Genomic DNA, 16,806 nt, shown 5'->3' with positions numbered 1-16,806 from the left:
ATCTGATTGAAACAAGAAAGGAAAACCAAATTAACATAATAAAAAATTTAAAAGGACTCATAACAGATAAAGAGGAAATAAAGAAAATTATTAAAAATTATTTCACCCAATTATATGCCAACAACACTTATAACTAAAATGAAATGGATAGATATTTATTAAAATATAAAAGTCATATTAACAAAACAGGGAAAGAAAATAAACTAATAATAATTGAATTTCTGAAGGACAAAACTCAAGGACTAGACAGATATTAGGTAAATTCAAACTTTCAAAGAAAAAATTAAATTGAATGTTACATAATTTTAAAAAGATAAAAAAGATGTACCAACATTCTTCTATAGACAAATATGAACCTGTTACCTAAACTAAGAAATAATAAAAGAAAAACATAAATCAACATCTCTGATAAACATGTATGCAAAAACATTGAATAGTATATTGACAAAGAGGCATGAAACATTTAACAGATTATACGCTATGACCAAAGTAGATTTATACCAAGAATGCAAGTTTTGTTCAGTGTTAAGAAAAATATAAACATAATAGACCATATTGATAATAAAAAACAATGAAAAGATTACTTGATTATATCATTAGATATAATCTTGTGATAATTTGTTATTTAAATTATTGGGGGGCTAGGCTACGTTTTCTAAAATGTTACAAAATTATATATGAATGGCTATTTCACCAGTTTGGGCAGTAAGCATTTATTATTAATTAATATCACATATTATTAAAGTATTGACCACGTCTCCCTGACTTCCCCACTAGTCACAGGCTTACAGGTCTAAACAATTACATACCCAGTGTATTGAGCGAGGAGAGAGCACATGGAGAGTAAAAGAGAGTCCAGGGAAGAAGAGGAAGCCTGAGCCTGGTATACCCAGGGATTTTATTCTCTTTTTGATAAAGGTTAGTCACCATACATTGGTCTAAGATAATTGTTTAGCATCATTCAGCACCATTGCTGGACATGACTTGGGGAGTGGTCTAGAGATTAGAGATTCCAACCATCTAAATGTGCTTCTTCCCCTAGCTAAAGCTAATCAAAAGAATCAATTTACATTCCTTTTTGTTAAGTTTAAGGCTCATCCCAGGATGGTTTCTGGTGAGGGGGAGTGAGCAGCTAAAACTAATGTCTGGGTTTCTCCTAGAAATCCATTATTAATAATTATTTTCTCACAATTAACCAAAACACCCATTTACATTTTTAAAAAATATGAAACAATGAATGAATGGACTTCTCCTTATTATGGTAAACACTACCTATCTAAAATCCAGTCTTAGTATTATATATAATGAAGAAACAAAGGAAGTCTTTCCAATAAGGTCAGGGATAAAGTAAGCAGGCCATTGTCACTATTATGATATAATAGTTCTAGAAACATTAGTTATTATAATAAGGTAAGAAACTGAGAAAATATACAAATAAACAAAAGTATTGCTTTTTGCAGATGATCTACTTATAGATATCTGGAGATTCAACTAAAAATTAATTAAAATAATATCTCCAGGAATGCAAGCTGGATATAAAATAAACTAAGCGAAACCCATCAGGCTGTTTGTATATATACAACAAAACCCAGAAGGAAGTCATGCGAAAAGAAATTCCACTCAAAATAACTTAAAGGGTGTATAAAATTTCTAGGATTCTGAATACCAAGACCAAATTCCTATAACAAGAATTATATTAGTACAACTACAAAATACTTTACAGAATAAAAGAGGATAAATAATTATAGAGATATTAATTGTACATGGCTAGATCATGGTACTATGATAAGATGCTAATGTTATTTCAATTAATTTACCAATTTAATGGCACAGCAATCAAACTACCAAAGGCTCTCTTTAAAGAACTAAACAAAATAACAATAAAATTCATCTGGAAAACAGAAGGTCAAGGATTACAAAGGGGAAAAAAGTGAAAAATAAAAATAAAGACAAAACATAGGGAGTCTAGCAGTAACCAGATTTCAAACTTTTCTAAGAAGAAGGAATCACTACAACTATTTGGTAAGTGATTTAAAAATGAAAATAAAAGTTGTCAATGGACCAGACAAGACAAACTAGAAGCAATCAAACATACTATTATAGCATTTGATAAACCCTCCTCAAAACAACTTAAAAATAATGCCTCAAATTGAATTCTGGAGCAACAGAGCCAATAAAAGGTCAAGGTGAGATATTTTTCCAGCCCAAGATAACTTAAAAGGTCAGAAAAGATAGGTCTTTGATGCTGGGGCAAGGCTGGCTCTGTGCCCACATGGTGGGAACAGCAGTGGTACAGCAGCAGCAGCAGCAGCTTCAGGAGCTCTCAAACCAGTAAGGGGACAAAGCAACTGGTCAGAAAGAGACCATAGGGGACCCCTACACCTATCATCAGATGCAGGACAGGGCACTGTTTGAAAACTCCATCACAGTTCTAGGTTAGAGAGAAGTATTCACTATTGCAAGGGAGTAGGAACCTGGAGAAACAGTATAGTTTGCATTCACAAGGGGGCAGGTGTCCTGAGAAACAGTGTTGCTTTTGGTCCCAAAGAAGCAGGAACCCTCAGGAGCAGTACTGCTTCTGGTACCAAGGGCGCAGAGACTGCACTTTTCCCCAGATCATACCCCCTTGGAAACACTAAGAAGTTCCAGTCTTCCAGAATAGCCTCTAAAAATATATGGGTGAAAAAGCCTAAAGCTTGGGACAATGTCATCCCACCATCATGCCAGGAACAGAGGCCAATTGTAACATAAAGTTCAAACTCATATAGGCTGGAAAAATGAGCAAACAATAAAAACCAAACAAAAACCTTGACCATAAAAAGCTACCAAGGTGACAGGGAAGATCAAGATACAAACTCAGAAGACAACAATGTAAAAAAATCTAAAGGCAAAGCTTCAAAGAAAAGCATGAATTCAACAAAAGTCTAACAAGAATTCCTGAAAGAGATAAAAATGATTATCAAAATCAGAGTGATAAAGAGAAAATTGGGAAAAGAAATGAATTAATACCATGATAAAAGAGGCACAAAAATATTGAAGAAAATAACACCTTAAAAAATGAAATTGGCCAAATGAAAAACAAAACAACATATAAACTTTACCGATAAACTCCTTAAAGAGGAAGATTAGCCAAATGGTAAAAGAAGCACAAAAGTTCACTGAAGAAAACAATTCCTTAAAAATTAGAATTGAGCAAGAGAAAGCCAATGACTCCATGAGACATCAAAAAATAATTTTAAAAAGCCAAAATAATTAAAAATGGAAGAAATTGTGAAATATTTCATTGGAAAAACAAGTGACCTGGAAAATAGGTACAGGAAAAATAACTCAATAATTATTGGATTATCTGAAAGCCATGATCAAAGAAAGAGCCTAGACATCATATTTCAAGAAATTACAAAAGAAAACTACCCAGATATTCCAGAAGTAGAGGGTAAAATAGACAATGAAAGGAACTACTTTATCATCATCTGCAAGAAATCCCGAAATGAAAACTCTCAGGAATATTATAGCCAAATTCCACAGCTTGTAGGTCAATGAGAAAATACTCTGAGCAGCCAGAAAGAAACTATTCAAATATCATGGAATCATAGACAGGATCATGCAGGAGTTAGTAGCTACAATGTTAAAGGAATAGAAGGCCTGGCATATGATGTTGTGGAAGGCAAAGGAGCTAGGATTACAACCTAGAATAATGTATTCAGCAAAATGGAGTATAATCCTTAAAGGGAAAATGGATATTTAATGAAATAGAAGACTTTTAAGCATTCCTGATAAAAAGAATAGAGATGAACAGGAAATTTCACTATCAAATATAAGATTTAAGAAAAGCATAAAAAGTAAACATGAAAAAGAAATAAGGGACTCAATAGGATTAAACCAATTACATATAACAACTAAGACTTTATCATTATTGGGACAGTTAGAAGCGTAGTACATAGACAAATGATGTGACAGTGAATCAATTATATTGGGATGATCTTTTTAAAAATGGATAGGGGATGAAGAGGGAAAAAGGGGAAGGGAGAAGAAGAATGGGATAATCATTTCACATAAAAGAGGCATGCAAGGAAGAGCTTTCACAGTGGAGGGGAAAATGGTGAGGTAGGGTGAGAAATGTTTGAACCTCACTCTCATCTGAATTGGTTCAAAGAGGGGAGAATACACACACACACACACACACACACACACACACACATATACATATATACATACTCAATGGAGTAAAGAAATCTGTATTACACAACAGGGGAGTAGGATAGGGAAGGGTTAAGAGAAAGGGAGGAGTGATAAAAGGGAGGCAGTTTTAAAAAAGCAGTGGTTAGAAGCAAAACAGACTTTAGAGGAGGAGCAGGGTAAAAAAGAGAAAGAAAAGTTTTAAAAGAGAGAGATAAGGATAAAACAGTAGAAAACAGGATGGAAGGAAAAGCACAATTAGTAATTATAACTGTGAATGCAAATGGGATGAGTTTACCCATAAAACAGAAATGTATAGCAGAATGGATTAGAAAGCAGAATTTAATAACATGCTCTTTACAAGAAACACACTTGAAATAGTCTCTCTCTCTCTCTCTCTCTCTCTCTCTCACACACACACACAGTTAAAATAAGGGGCTGGACAGAATCTATTTTGCTTCAGCTGAACTAAAATAGGCAAGAAAAGCAATCATGATCTCAAGATAAAGTAAAAACAAAACCAGACTCAATTAAGAGATAAGCAGGGGGGCAGCTAGGTGGTGCAGTGGATAAAGCACCGGCCCTGGATTCAGGACTACCTGAGTTCAAATCTGGCCTCAGACACTTGATACTTACTGGCTGTGTGACCCTGGGCAAGTCACTTAACCCCCATTGCCCCACCAAAAAAAGAGATAAGCAGGGTATGGGGCAGCTAGGTGGCACAGTGGATAGAGCACCAGCCCTGGAGTCAGGAGGACCTGAGTTCAAATCCATCCTCAGACACTTAACACTTACTAGCTGTGTGACCCTGGGCAAGTCACTTAACCCCAATTGCCTCACCAAAAAAAAAAAAAAAAAGAGAGATAAGCAGGGAAACTATACTTTGCTAAGTAGTACCATACACAATAAAGTAATATCAATACTAAATATATATGCACTGAATAGTATAGCATCCAAATTCTTAAAGTAGGAAATAGACAGGAAAACTATATTTCAGTCATAATCTATCCATAAGAAAAAAGTTTAAAAGATGAATACATTTTTTAAGTTAGATGTGATGACCCCCTAGAAAAATTAAATGGGAACAGAAATAATTTTCTTAGCTGTATACAGCATCTTCACAAAAATTTCTTATGTATTAGGTAGGGCATAAAAACCTCTCAAACAAATGCAGAAAGACAGAAATATTAAATGTGCCCTTTCACAGATAATAATGCAATAAAAATTACTTAAGGACAAACCCAGGAACTATATGAACACAATTACAAAACACTTTTCACACAAATAAAGACAGATCTAAGCAACTGTAGAAATATTCATTGCTCATTGGTAGGGTAAGCCAATATCATAAAAAATTATGATTTTACATAAATTAATTTTCTTATTCAGCACCATACCAATTAAACTACCGAAGAATTATTTTATAGAGCTAGATTTTTTTAAGTCATCTAGAAGAAAAAAAGGTAAGACTATAAAGGGAATCAAAGGAAAAAATGAAGGAAGGTAGCCTATCAATGGCGAATTTCAAACTACATTACAAAGTGGTAATCATCATAACAGTCTGGAACTGGCTAAGAAATCGATCAGTAATTCAATGGTAAATATTAGGTATACAATACATACTAGCAAATGACTATAGTAATCTAGTTTTTGATAAACCCAAATATCCAAGCTTTGGGGGCAAGAACTAAACCTTTGACAAAGTAACTGCTGAGAAAACTGGAAAGCAGTCTGGCAAATACTAGGCATAGACCAGCATCTCATACTGTATCTCAAGATAAGGTCAAAGAGACACATGATTTAAATATAAAGGCTGTTATTATAAATAAATTATGAGAGCATGGAAAATTTTACCTGTCGTATTTATGGATAAGGAAAAAGTTTAAGACCAAACAAGAGAGAGGCTCTTCGGAAGTAAAACAGATAAATTTGATTACATGAAATGAAAAAGTTTTCACACAAACAAAACTAATGTAGCCAAATTAGAAGGAAAGCAGGAAACAATTCATAGCAAGTTTCTTTGATAAAGGACTCATTGTTCAGATATACAAGGAACTAAGCAAAATTTTAAAAATAAGAGCCTTTTCCAAATTGGTAAATTGTCAAAAGAAACAATAAGTCAATTTTCAGAAGAAATAAAAGTTATAGTCACATAAACTGCTCTAAATTATTATTGATTAGAAAAATACAAATTAAAAAACTGAGATACCAACTCACACCAATCATATTGGCTAATATGACAGAAAAAGAAAACACAAAATGCTGGAGAGAATATGAAAAAATTAGGACACTTAGAGAGTAATTTGGAATTATGCCCAAATGGCTATAAAATTGTACATATCCTTTGACCCAACAATACCACTACTAGATCTGAAAAAGGCAAAGGTACCATATGTACAAATAATATTTATAGCTGCTCTTTTTCTTTTGGCAAAGAATTGGAGATTGAATCATCAAATGGAGAATGGCTCAACAAGTTGTGGTATGATTGGGACGGATTAATATTGTGCTATAAGAAATGACAAGCTGATGCTTGGGCCTGGCTGGCGACCGAGACCCCCGACCCCCAGCTTTGGCTCCAGCCTTGGCCTCTGGTGCCATTGACACCATGACGGAACTCACACTGCTTTATTCCAGCCTGTCCATGGCCTTCTGGAGCTGTGTGATTGTTGTAGGGATCTGCTGAATGGTTGATTGCTGTAATGCAGCTAAAATTCTAGCTAGTCTGTCTAAAAAAATCTAATAAGTGGTCACCAATAAATTAGAAGCTTTAGCAAGAGTTTAGACTTTTAAGTATTTATTAGGGAGCATAAGAATTTGGTGAGGAGAGAGAAAGAGGCCTATCTATCTCAGGGAGCCAGCATTTTTGCTCCACTCTGCATGAGGTCCTGACGAAAAAGAGCGAGCTTCGCCCCTTCTTCCTCCCAGAAGCCTCTTGTGACAACCAGAAACATTCCATCCACATGCACACACAGCTCCAAGCTAATTGGCTGGTAGCTTTGATCAACAGTACCCATGAGCAAACATCACTTCCTCATGCCAAGAAACTGACCTTCCAAGCCACCTGGCTTGCCCTCAGACGCCTTCTCCTCATGGCGGAGCTTTCCTACAGTAACTCTCCAGCAGGTGGCGTCACTCCAATTGTCACAGTGCTATACAATATTTGACTTGGGCTTCTGCTTTGATGTGGCATGGTTCCTCACAAAGACATCACCCTACCAGTGGTCCAATCTAGGGATAGGGCTAGCCATCTCCCTCTCTGTGGTGGAAGCAGTCTCAGGCATCTACATCATGGGCTCATCCATCCTTGGTGGAGGGGTCAAGGCCCCCAGGATCAAGACCAAGAACTTGGTGAGCATCATCTTCTGCGAGGCTATGGCCATCTATGGTACATTCATGGCCACTGTCATCAGCAACATGGCAGAGCCCTTCACTGGCTCCACTCCCAAAACCATTGGAAGCCGTAATTACCATGCAGGCTATTCCATGTTTGGTGCTGGCCTCACCGTGGGCCTGTCCAACCTCTTCTATGGTGTGTGCATGGGCACTTTGGGCAGTGGAGCTGCCTTAGTTGATGCCCAGAATGCCAGCCTCTTTGTCAAGATCCTTATTGTAGAGATCTTTGGCAGTGCCATTGGCCTTTTGGGGGTCATTGTGGCCACCCTTCAGACTTCTAAAGTAAAAATGGGAGACTAGGACTGAAGCAGTGGGAGGGCACTCCTGCTGTGCCCTACTCTTAATTTATTGGTTTTCCTGAGGAGCCTGGGGGAGGTGCCCGCCATGGTGTCCATACTGTGTCTCTCTGGCCCTCACTTCGATCTGCCCCTTCTGGAGTCCCTCAGAGGGGCAGGACCTGGCCTGAGTTGGGAGGGCATGTCCTTTGCCCACCTGTCCTTCCCCCTGCCCTACCCCCCACCTCACCAGTGTTTGAAATAAAGGTCTATGTTCTGGGTCACCCCCCCCCCCAAAAAACAAAAGAAATGACAAGCTGGATGGTTTCAGAAAAACCTAGGAAGGCTTATATGAACTGATGTTAAGTGAACTGATCAAAGTCAGGAGATCATTGAACATGTTAACATCAATATTATACAATAATCACCTATGAATGAGAGCTATTCTCAGCAGTACAAGGATCCAAAACAATTCTGAAGAACTTAATAATGAAAAATGCCATCTATCTTCAAAGAAAGAACTGACGGGAATCTGAACAAAGATTGAAGCATACTTTTTAAACTTTGTTATTCTTTTATTTTTAAATTTTGGAGCCTGTATTCTAACAAGATGGCTAATATGGAAATGTTTTGCATAACTGCACATGTATAATCTTTATCAAAGTGCTTGCCTTTTGAAGGAGGGAGGATGAGAGACAAAGAGAATTTGGAATTCAAAAATTATGAAAAATGAATATTAAAAATTGTTTTTACATGTAATTGAGAAAAACAAAAACATTCTTTAAAATAAAAGCAGTACTGTAATGATGATCAACAATGAAAGACTTAGCTACTCTGATCAATGTAATGATCCAAGACAACTACAAAGATCCATGATGAAATATGCTATCCATCTCCTGAGAGAGAGCTGATGAAATCTGAGGCAGATTAGAGCAAACTCTTTAGACTTTCTTCTTACTTTTTATTATTGTTGTTGTATTTTTTTTTCAATATGGCTAATATGGAAATATATTTTGCATGGATTCACACGTATAATTGAAATCATATTGCTTGCCTTCTCAGCTGGTAGGGGGATGGAAAAGGGAAAGAATTTAGAACTCAAAAATCTACTTTTAACAATGTTAAAAATAAACAAATGAATGAAGTAAAAACTGTTAGAAATTAGGTTTAAATGAACATTTCATAACACATACCATAATAAAATCCCAACTGATATATAGCTTGTATATAAAATGTCATAATAAGCAAAATTGGAGTATAAAGGAAGGAAATGCCTTTCATAACTATATTTAAGTGGTTATTTCTTTACCAAAGAATGGACAGAGATTAAAAAAAAGATGAAATGGATAATTTGATAACTGAAGTTGAAAATTAAAATCATAATTTAAAAACATTACATAAAATTGGAAAGCTTGTATAAACAAAAGTTGAGAACTATCTTTACATGTAACAGGAAAAAAAATAAAATACTTTATTAAAAAAAATTACATAAACAAAATCAGTGTACTTCTAAATACAAGGAAAACATTAATTTGGAAAAATCTTTGCAGTAAATTTCTCAGCTAAAGGTTAGATATCTAGCAACCGTCATTCCCCAGAACATAAATGGTCAATGGATATGAACAGGCAGTTCCCAAAAGAAGATAAGCTGCTCCAAATCATCAGTTAAAATGTATTTATTATGTAATTAGTCTATGCAGTAAAGTTGTGGTAGAATCAAATAAGGGTGTTTTGAGAATGGAGGAATTATGAGAATATTTGTAGGCAGCAAGGAAGGAGCCAGTAGATAGGGAAAGACAACAAATAAGAGAGAATGGGAATAATAGTGGAGAATATTTTCAAAAGAAGATAGGGCTTGAAACCAAGGCTGTATGTAAAGGGTGCATCTTGACAAGAAAGGCCACTTTTTTCATTGAGGCCATAGGGAAGGAGAAGATAGTTGGGGAAGATATCTGAGTGATATGAGAGGAGAAAGGGAAAAGACAAATGTAACCAAATGAACTCAATTATTTTGTTTAAGTATAAGAAAAGGTCTTCAGCAGAGAAGATTCAGGATTGAGGTAGATGGTTTGAGAAGAGACAAGAATGTTTGGATGAGTTGATATGCAGACAGAAAAACCAATAAAGGAGTAGAGATTTTGTTGTTATTGCAGGATGCAGTTAAGAGTAAATAACATAAATTTGTAGTGAATTCGATCAGCACAATTAGATTTGCAAAGATGATGAAAAAGGATGGCTACAATAGTTGGAGGGATTTTGGAAAAATAGTTAAACTAATTGGTAAAGCTGAGGTATTGGTGCAACCATTTGGGAAAACAATTTGTAACTATACCTCCAAATTTACTAAACTCTGCATATCATTTGACCTAATTTTACCTCTACTAGGAATATAAGCCAAAGAGATCAAAGATGGAGGAAAAGATTCTAAATATATAAAAATATATAACTGTACTTTTTGTTTAGCAAAAAAACAAAAACAAAACAGAAACAAAGTAGGTATCTATCAATTGGGGAACAGCCAGTGAAATCATAGTACACAAATGTAATGTAAAAAATCACTTTAAGACATGAAAGAGTTGGATTCAGAGAAAACAGGAAAAAATGTATATGAACGGATATATATTTTAAAATGAGCAAAACCAGGAGAACAACTTATCTGTAATGACTACAATAATATAAAGGAAAATAATTTTGATTGATTTAAGAACTCTAAGTAATGCAATGACTAGTCATGATAACTGAAGAATGATGAAGGTTGCTTTATACCTCTTAACAAATGTGATAGGTGCAGAATGAGAAATATGTTTTTAGACATGGCCAATGTGTGAATCATTTTGCAAGAAAGGGTTTTTATTTCTGTTAGGCAGAGTGATAGTGAGGAAGGGAGGGAGGGAGGGATGGAGGGAAGTGAAGGAAGGAAGGAAGGAAGGAAGGAAGGAAGGAAGGAAGGAAGGAAGGAAGGAAGGAAGGAAGGAAGGAAGGAAGGAAGGAAGGAAGGAAACATTTTAAATACAAAAGAGAGCAGAAGAAAGTTCAAAAAGGGACACAGACAAGCAGGGAGGCTTTTGCCTTTTAAAAAAAATCATGTTTTTAAAAAACATTGGTGTAGTCATTGGGTATATTATTTTCTTGACTCTACTTACCTTACTCTACATCAGTTCATATAACCTTTTTAATGCTTATTCATCATATTCTCTGGTTCTTACAACACAGTAAAATTCCATCACATTCATATGCCACAATCTGTTTAGCTATTGCCCAACTTTAGCTAAGTAGTCTGTTGCTACTAAGAAAAAAATCTACTATAAATATTTTCATGTATATGGGACTTCTTTATTATCAGTTACCTTGTTGGAGCATATGCCTAGGAGTGGAATCTTTGGGTCAAAAGGCACAGCTATTTTGACTACTTTACTTGCACAATTCCAAAGTGCTATCCAAAATGATTGTATAAATTCAAAGCTTTACCAACAATGCCTTGGTGTGTCTATCTTTCGAAAACCACTCCAACACTAACCAATTTTGTCATTTTTACCCATTTGCAGAGTGAGTGAAACCTCATATTTATTTTGATTTGCATTTCTTTTATTATTAGTTATTTGGAGAATTCTTTCATATGGTTGTTAAAATTTATAACTATTTTGAGAACTGTTTATTCATATCCTTTGACAACTTTTCTATTGGGAAATGTTTTGATCACAAATATGTATGCTGATGTATATGTAATTAAATACATTTTAGTTGTCTATGTATTTTGGATACTTGAGAAATTTGATAGATTTCTTTTCCCACTTGACATCCCTTCTTCCCTTGGATGCATTAATTTTTTTCTGTGTAAGAGCTTTTCAATTTGATGAAATCAAAATTATTTATTTTATCTTTTGTAATTTTCTGTATGCTTTGTTTGGTTAATAGCTATGTAAAAGATATAATTGGCTTCTCAGAATTTAAAATGGTATGATTTTTACTGTTAAGGTCACATATTCATTTAGAATTCACTGCCCAATATGGTATAAAGTATTGACCTAAGTCTAATTTTGCCGGACTGTTTTTCAGTTTTCTCAGCCATTTTTATCAAACTAAGTTTTTTCTTAAGTATTATATTTTCTGGTTTGTTGAACACTGGGCTATTGAGTTCCATTGTTTCAAATATCTCTTGTCTAGTCTGTTTCATTTCTCTCTGTTTTTCTAAACAATAATAAATGAGAAATTAATAGGAATCAGTGTTGTGTCAACAGCTTTTTCTGGATCTGTTGTACATAATATATTGATATAATAGATTGTTAAATGGATCTATTAATAGAATAATATTGTGGTTCTGGTTATTAAGATGGTACATATATACTGATTATTAATATGGTACTAATATTAAACCAATTCTGCATTTCTTATATACATTCAAACTAGTCATATCTTTTATGATATATTGTTGTAGTCTTTTGGACAAAACTTTACTTAGAAGTTCTGTGCAAATGTTCACTTAGGAGAGTAGCTTTCTATTTTGACTCCCTGGCTCAGTTATAAAGATAATATTTGCATCATATAGGAAATTCAGTTGATTAGACCTTTTTTCAGTTTATGTGATATTGGAGTTTTCTGAATGTTTGATATAATTAGGGGCATGTTTAATATTTTAAAAAAAGCTCACTGAAGAAATATAAAACACACACAAGTATCACACTTGTAAGTTGACTCTGCATCACTCATCCATCACTTTCTTTAACAATGAACAAAACAACAAATCAAGATCTGATTTGCTAATTTCTGAGATGCAAACTGAAAATTTAGCAATCGACTTTGATAAGCCAGTTCAAAATGGCTCTAGCATACCCCTGATTTGAATTCACAACAGATATAATTTACTAGTATTTTCCCATTTGTCAATTAACTCATTAGCTATTTAATCTCTTTTGTTGTGATTGTGTTGTTTAAATTTTCTCTTTCCTGTTCTTGCAATCTGGACATCCTATATATTTTAAAATATTCATCAATTTTATTTAGGTTGTTAATTTTAGTAGCATATATTTGGACAAATAGTTTATAATAATTTCCTTTGTATCTTTTTTTTCATTTTTGAATGAATGAATGAAAGCCAAATGGTAATTTGGCTTCCCTCCTTTTAAAAAATAATATCAGCCGATAGTTTATTCCCCCTTCACCACTCCTAAAGCTCCTACTTTTATTCATCAATTTAATGTTTGCTTTCAAATTGTGTTACTCTTCTCTCTGATTTTTCAGAATTTCTATTTTGGTGTTTAATTGTTTTCTAATTTGTCGGTTTCTACGGTTTTTTCTTCCTTTAGTAGCATGCCCAATTCATTGAATTGTTTCTCTCTTTTTTTGATGAAAGCTTTCAAGAGCAAAAATTTTCTTCAAAGGACTGATTTGGCTGAGTCTCACAAGTTCTGTGTCACTGAAAATATGCATAGTTCTTAAGTTCATAATAAAGGAAAAAAGGGAATAAAATGTCCATACCATACCTTTTAGCCCAGAGATCCCAACGTTAAAAGACAGAAAGTTCATATATCCTCTAAAATATTCATGGCAGCCTTCTTTGTTATAGCAAAAAAGAATTGAAACAAAGTAAATGCAAATTGGTTAATGACTAAACAATTTATGATACATGAATATAATGGAATATTTATTTACTATGCTTTAGCAATTCCAAGAATCATAGAACACTTATATGAAATGATGCAAAATGGAGTAGAACCAGGAAAGCAATATGCACAATCCTTACAGCAATATAAATGGAAAAAAAGAATAGAAGCATTAGGACATGGTATCTCGACTCTCTTCTTCCCTTCTTTCTTACCAATGCCAAGCAACAAAAACAAACATAAACTAACTCAATTTTAGTCTTTATGACAGACTGTATCTGGAATATTATGTTCAGTACAAAGTACTTATATATTCCTTTAAAGTGTGTTAACAAATATGAGAAAGTCCAGTGGAGAGTGGCCAATATGGCCAGAGGACTTGAAATCACATTAAAAAAAAATTGGTAAAGGGGATATGGTGGTTTAAGTCTGGAGAAAATTTACTGGAGGGACATGATATTTGTTTTGTGATAAAATAATGGGATTTAGCAGATACTCAAAGGCCCACCTGGAGATTAATCTAAAATGATTGAATTAAGTGAGAGTTATTGACTGCTGATTAGCCTACTTCAAGTTAACTAGATTGTAAGCATACCTGGCTAGCCCTTAAGAAGGTATTGTTCTTTGAACTCAACTAGAGACCACCTTCAAGTACAGTGACCAGTGGATTTGGATGACGCCTACCAATCAGCTTGAAGCAGTGTGTAAGGACCACCTATGCTCCGGACCTATAAAATGCTTCCACACTCAGTTTGCTGGACAGTTCATGATTGAAGCAGGCTTGTGTCGTAGGACTTGAGGAAAAACCAGACCAGGTTGGAACTCTAGACTAGATAGGCCTTTTCTTAACTTTCTGAATTCCACGTGAATACCTGGTATGCTTTAATAAATGCTTAATGCCCAAAGACTAGTGCCAAAGCTTCTAATTTAAGGCGACCACACATTTAGATTTTAAATGACAGTCTTCAAAGACAGTCATCATGGCATAACACTTAAAGTGCTAGATGTAGAGTCAGGAAGACACATTTCAATTCTGACTAAGATTCTTCATGTACAAAATGGGGATAATGCTATTTACCTTAAAAGGAGTGTTATGAGGATCGAATGAGATAATATCTGTAAAACTTTAAAAACCTTAAAATGCACTATTTATTGACCAAGATGGCAGAGAGAAGCCAGGAAGTTGCCTGAGTTTTCCCATGTTTCACTCAAAAACAACATTAAATCAAGCCTCTAAACATATTCTGGAACCATAGAACCTACAAAAAAAACCAGAGAGACACAATTCTCCTTCTTGAGATAATTTAGAAGACTTCAGGAAAGGTCTGTTTTACCTCAGCAAAAGGGTAGGGCAGTTCAGCACAACTCAACACAGCAGGCAGCTTAATCCAGCTGCAACTTGACACAGCTGAGAGTGGTAAGAAGCTTGCAACAGTGACCCCTGTGCCCCCAGAAGCAGACTTCAACTTTATAAGTTTAAATAGGCTACAATATGAGTAAGAAACAAAAAAGGACCCTTACCATTGATAGCTTCTATGGTGAAAGGGAAGACCAACACTCAAACTCAGATGTGTTTTGTCAAAAAAGTGAAGACTCAGGTGGGAAGATGATCTTGTCTCAAGACCAAAAAGCCTTCTTCAAAGAGCTCAAAAAGGCTTTTAAAAACCAAATGAGAGAGGTAGAAGAAAAATGGAAAAAGAAACGAGAGAAATGAGACTTATGCTGGAAAAAGAAGCACAAAAATTGAATGAGGAAAACAATTCCTTAAAAAATACAATTGGCCAAATGGGAGGAAAAATTGGCCAAGTAGAAAAAGAGGTACAAAAGCTTACTGAGGACAATAATGCCATAAAAATTAAAATTGGGCAGATGAAAACTAATGACTCAGTGAGACACCAAGAATCTGTCAACCAGAATCAAAAGACTGAAAACATGGAAGAAAATGTGAAATAGTTCATTGGAAAAACAACGGACTTGGAAAATAGATCGAGGAGAGATAATCAAAGAATTATTGGACAACCTGAAAGCCATGATCAAGAAAAGAGTCTAGACACCATATTCTAGGAAATTATCAAGGACAACTGCCCTGAAATTATAGAATCAGAGGATAAAAATCGTCACTGAAAGAATCCAGCGATCATCTCCTGAAAGAGAACCCAAAAGGAACACTTCAAGGAATACTGTAGTCAAACTCCAAGATTATCAGGTGAAGGAGAAAATACTTCAAGCAGCCAGAAAGAAACAGTTTAAAAATCATGAAGCCACAGTAAGGATTGCACAGGACCTGGGATCTTCAACATTAAAGGATCGCAGGCTTGGAATATGATATTCCAGAAGGCAAAGGAACTTGGATTACAACCAATAATCAACAATCCAGCAAAACTGATCATTCTCTTTCAGGGGAAAAGATGGACATTCAATGAAATAGGAGACTTCCAAGGTTTCCTGGGGGGGTGGGGGTGGGTGGGTGGTGGGGAAGACCAGAACTGAAAAGAAAATTTGATCTCTAAATATAAGACTTAAGAGAAGTATAAAGAGGTAAACAAGGGGTGGGGGGAGGGGGGAAGGTTGTTCAATGAGGTTAAACTGCTTACATCCCTATGAGGTAGGATAATACTTTTAACTCTTGGAATCTATATCTCTATTAAGGTATTGTTATTAAATTGATTTGATATAATGATATAAAGAAACTTATAGGGCAGAATAAAAGGAGAATGGGGGAGGAGAGGAAAGAGTGGTAGAATGGAGTTAATTACATCATATGAAGAGGCACAAAAAGAACCCATTACAACAGAGGGAAAGAAGGGAGGGTGAGTGTTGTTTCAACCTTACTCTCATCAGATTTAGTTCAGGGAGGGAATAACATACACTCCCATTTGTATAAAGAAACTAAAGTTACCTTTAAGGAAGCAAAAGGGGAAGAGGAAAATGGTGGTATTGATAGAAGGGAGGGCAGAAGCAGGGGGAAAAAGCAGAAAGAAAAGGACTGCTGATAAAAGGGAGGGCAAATTGAGTGAGGAAGTGGTCAGAAGCAAAACACTGGTCAGGAGGAATAAGGTGAAAGAGAAAAAAGAGTACAAAGGGAAAAAGAGAATGGAGGGAAATAAACAGTTAATAATCTTAACTGAATGTGAATGGGATGAACTCTCCCATAAAAGGGAAGTGAATAGCAGAGTGGATTAAAAATCAGAATCCTACAATATGTTGTTTACAAGAAACACATCTGAAGCAGAGACATACACAAAGAGTAAAGGTAAAAGGTTGGGGCAGAATATGTTATGCTTCAGCTGAAGTAAAAAAAGCAGGAGTAGTAATCCTTATCTCAGACAAAGCAAAAGCAAAAATTAAAAGATAAGGAA

The 16,806-nt window shown here is 35.0% G+C and overlaps 1 pseudogene; it reads left to right on the top strand.

Moving 5' to 3' along the window:
- The first annotated feature begins 6,674 nt into the window (after nucleotides 1-6,674).
- Nucleotides 6,675-8,074, top strand: LOC122743604 (annotated as a pseudogene).
- Nucleotides 8,075-16,806: the final 8,732 nt, after the last annotated feature.

This window comes from Dromiciops gliroides, chromosome 2 (genome assembly GCF_019393635.1).
Source record: "Dromiciops gliroides isolate mDroGli1 chromosome 2, mDroGli1.pri, whole genome shotgun sequence".
NCBI lineage: Eukaryota > Metazoa > Chordata > Mammalia > Microbiotheria > Microbiotheriidae > Dromiciops > Dromiciops gliroides.
This window is presented reverse-complemented; position numbering and strand designations above follow the sequence as displayed.